General features: G+C 37.6%; 1 pseudogene; it reads right to left on the bottom strand.

The window, feature by feature from the left end:
- Positions 1–1,313: 1,313 nt before the first annotated feature.
- LOC147991428 (uncharacterized) lies at positions 1,314–3,011 on the bottom strand (annotated as a pseudogene).
- Positions 3,012–4,674: the final 1,663 nt, after the last annotated feature.

The raw sequence follows: 4,674 nt of genomic DNA, 5'->3' as shown, positions 1-4,674 counted from the left end.
TTCCACAGTTCCCGCAACCAATTAAGCATGTACTTGCAAATATTGCGAAGTAACGTAAAACAGGAAAATGTATGCTAGTGATTCTCGCATCGGAAACTTTCCTCATTTCCCCTACAGCAATCATATCAATAAATCCCTCCACATCAATACGATGTGGTTCCTCTATGCTGCCCTCAAAGGGTATCAAACAGACCCGGCAAAAATCATAAAGTGACATCTTATTATGCTCATCATATAAATAAAATTCCACCGAACGTGGAGATCTCCTAGCACGGAAAAGAAAATTTTGCACAAAGATATTGGTGAGTAACACGTACTGTTCACGCTGGTCGTGGAGGAAGGCAGTGAGGCCTGCATTCTCAGCCAAATGATAAAAATCTTCATGAATCCCAGCTTCTCTCAAGAACTCATCACAAGGCCATTCACATGGCCAAACCTCCGCAGTACGAGGGAGATTATACTTGGGCTTTTTGTTATCTTCACTTTTCTTATCCTTCGAGCTTCGGCTCGATGAGCCCCTCAAAAATCTCTTCATCTTTTTCTGAAAATTTCTGAACTTTTTAGTAACTTAAAATAAAAGTGAACCAAACTTAACAAAATTGATAGGAACTACTCCTACAAGTGCCTAGAGGCCATATCATGCATTAAAACTACTTTTGACCAAATAAATTTGACATGCAAACTCAAGAACAGGGTCACCTAAGCAGCAAAAATTTGCAATAAATAAAGCACTAGAAAAAAACTAATTGGACCACTGGAGGAGTCACATACCAAAGAACAATCCCCCAAAGCAGTTTTGTGAGAGGAGCTTTGAGCAAGGAGATCGAAAATGGCAGCAAGATGAGCAAGAACTCGGGTTTGAGCTGGCTAGTGATTTTTTCTGGAGCAAGACGAAGTGTGTGGGTGAAAGGATAAGTGGAGGGGACCCACATGGGGTCCACGAGGCAGGGGCCCGCCCAGGGGGGGTGGGCATGCTCTCCACCCTCGTGGGCACGTGGTTGCTTCCCCTGCTGTGTTCTCAGTGCCAGATATTCTCAAATATTCTAGAAAAATCATATTTAATTTTCAGGGCATTTGGAGAACTTTTATTTTCGGATTTTTTTATTGCATGGATAATTCAGAAAACAGACAGAAAATACTATTATTTATTTATTTAACATAAATAACAGAAAGTAAAAAGAGGGTACAGAAGGTTGTGTTTTCTAACTTCATCCATCTCATGGTCCCCAAAAGGAATCCATTAACAAGGTTGATCAAGTCTTGTTAACAAACTCATTTCGAATAACATGAAACCAGAGAAATTTCGAATAACACTAGGTTACCTCTACGGGGATATGCACATCCTTAACAATAAGAATATCATATTTCTTCTTGACAGTAGGAAGAGGAAATTCAAAACCTCCAATAGTGATTGTTGAAATTTTTCCAATAGAATTTATACTGTGGACTTGAGGTTGTTTCCTCGGAAAGTGTACCGTATGCTCATTACCATTGACATGAAAAGTGACATTGCATTTTTCGCAATCAATAACAGCCCCTGTAGTATTCAAAAAGGGTCTACCAAGCATAATCGACATACTATCGTCCTCGGGAATATCAAGAATAACAAAGTCCGTTAAAATAGTAACGTTTGCAACCACAATAGGCACATCCTCACAAATACCGAGAGGTATAGCAGTTGATTTGTCAGCCATTTGCAAAGATATTTCAGTAGGTGTCAACTTATTCAAATCAAGTCTACGATATAAAGAGAGAGGCATAACACTAACACCGGCTCCAAGATCACATAAAGCAGTTTTAACATAGTTTCTCTTAATGGAGCATGGTATAGTTGGTACTCCTGGATCTCCAAGTTTCTTTGGTATTCCACCCTTAAAAGTCTAATTGGCAAGCATGGTGGAAATTTTAGCTTCCGGTATCTTTCTTTTATTTGTAACAATATCTTCCATGTACTTAGCATAAGGATTCATTTTAAGCATATCAGTCAAACGCATACGCAAAAAGATAGGTCTCATCATTTCAGCAAAGCACTCAAAATCTTCATCATCCTTTTTCTTGGATGGTTTAGGAGGAAAGGGCATGGGTTTCTGAACCCATGGTTCTCTTTCTTTACCGTGCTTCCTAGCAACAAAGTGTCTCTTATCATAACGTTGATTCTTTGATTGTGGGTTATCAAGATCAACAGCAGGTTCAATCTCTACATCATTGTCATTGCTAGGTTGAGCATCAACATGAACATCATCATTAACATTATCACTAGCTTCATGCTCATTACCTGATTGTGTTTCAGCGTCAGAAATAGAGATATCGTTGGGGTTCTCAGGTGTGTCAACAATAGGTTCACTAGAAGCATGCAAAGTCCTATCATTTTTCTTTTTCTTCCTCTTAGAAGGACTAGGTGCATCAATATTAATTCTCTGGGAATCTTGCTCAATTCTCTTAGGATGGCCCTCACGATACAAAGGTTCCTAAGTCATTTTACCACCTCTAGTCATAACTCTAACAGCATTATCGTTTTTCTTATTATTTAATTCATTGAGATAATCATTCTGAGCCTTAAGTACTTGTTCTACTTGAGTGGTAACCATAGAAGCATGTTTACTAATAAGTTCAAGTTCACCTTTGACTCTAGACATATAATCACTCAAGTGTTCAAGCATATCAGCATTGTGTTTCAATTGTCTACCAACATAAGCATTGAAGTTTTCTTGTTTAACCATAAAGTCATCAAACTCATCCAAGCATTACCTAGCAAACTTAGTAAATGGGATTTCACATTTATCAAATCTATAGAGAGAATTTAACTTTACTACCTGTGTCGGGTTATCAAGACCATGTATTTCTTCAATAGGTGGTAAATTCTTAAAATCTTCAGCTTTAATACCTTTTTCTTTCATAGATTTCTTTGCCTCTTGCATATCTTCAGGACTGAGAAATAGAATACCCCTTTTCTTCGGAGTTGGCTTAGGGGTTGGTTCAGGAAGTGTCCAATTATTTTCATTAGTCAACATATTATTCAATAGCAATTCAGCTTGATCAACGGTTCTTTCCCTAAAAACACAACTAGCACAACTATCTAGGTAGTCTCTGAAAGCATCGGTTAGTCCATTATAAAAGATATCAAGTATTTCATTTTTCTTAAGAGGATGATCAGGCAAAGCATTAAGTAATTGGAGAAGCCTCCCCCAAGCTTGTGGGAGATTCTCTTCTTCAATTTGCACAAAATTATATATTTCCCTTAAGGCAACTTGTTTCTTATGAGCGGGGAAATATTTAGTAGAGAAGTTATAAATCATATCCTCGAGACTACGCACACAACTAGGATCAAGAGAATTAAACCATGTTTTAGCATCACCCTTTAATGAGAATGGAAACAACTTAAGGATAAAGTAATAGCGAGTTTTCTCATCATTAGTGAACAGGGTGGCTATATCATTTAATTTAGTAAGATGTGCCGCGACAGTTTCATATTCATAGCCATAAAAAGGATCATATTCAACCAAAGTAATTAACTCAGGGTCGACAGAGAAAGCATAATCCTTATAAGTAATAAAGATAGGTGAAGTAGGAGAAGCAGGGTCATATTTCTTTCTAGCATTCAAAGACATTTCTTTAAGCTTAGCTAATAATTTCTTAAGATCAGATCTATCATTGCAAGCTAAGAAGTCTCTAGCAGTTTCTTCACCCATAACATAACCCTCAGGCATAACAGGCAATTCATATCCAGGGGGAGAATCTTCATCATCACTTTCATCAATATTACCAGTTTCAATAATTTCATTCTCTCTAGCCCTAGAAAGTTGTTCATCAAGAAATTCATTTAGTGGCACAGTATTATCAAGTATATATAAGTAGTTTCGTCATAAGTATCATGCAAAGCAGAAGTGGCATCATCAGTAACATGCGACATATCAGAATGAATAGCAGTAGGTGTCACAAGTTTACTCAAAACAAAAGGTGAATCAAGTGCAGAGCTAGATGGCAGTTCCTTACCTCCCCTCGTAGTTGAGGGAAAAATCTTGGTTCTTTGATCTTTCAAGTTCTTCATAGTGACCAAAAGATATAAATCCCAAGTGACTCAAAGAATAGAGCTATGCTCCCCGGCAATGGTGCCAGAAAATAGTCTTGATAACCCACAAGTATAGGGGATAGCAACAGTTTTCGAGGGTAGGGTATTCAACCCAAATTTATTGATTCGACACAAGGGGAGCCAAAGAATATTCTCAAGTATTAGCAGATGAGTTGTCAATTCAACCACACCTAGAAACTTAATATTTGCAGCAAAGTGTTTAGTAGCAAAGTAATATGATAATAGTGGTAACGGTAGCAAAAGTAATATTTTTGGGTTTTATAGTGATTGTAACTGTAGCAACGGAAAAGTAAATGAGCGAAGAACAATATATGAAAATCTCGTAGGCAATGGATCAGTGATGGATAATTATGTCGAATGCGATCTATCATGCAACAGTTATAACATAGGGTGACACAGAACTAGCTCAGTTCATCAATGTAATGTAGGCATGTATTCCGAATATAGTCATATGTGCTTATGGAAAAGAACTTGCATGACATCTTTTGTCCTACCCTCCCGTGGCAGCGGGGTCCTATTGGAAACTAAGGGATATTAAGGCCTACTTTTAATAGAGTACCGGACCAAAGCATTAACACATAGTG

This window comes from Triticum urartu, chromosome 1A (assembly GCF_056163025.1).
Source record: "Triticum urartu cultivar PI428250 chromosome 1A, HENAU_Tu73, whole genome shotgun sequence".
Classification (NCBI taxonomy): domain Eukaryota; kingdom Viridiplantae; phylum Streptophyta; class Magnoliopsida; order Poales; family Poaceae; genus Triticum; species Triticum urartu.
This window is presented reverse-complemented; position numbering and strand designations above follow the sequence as displayed.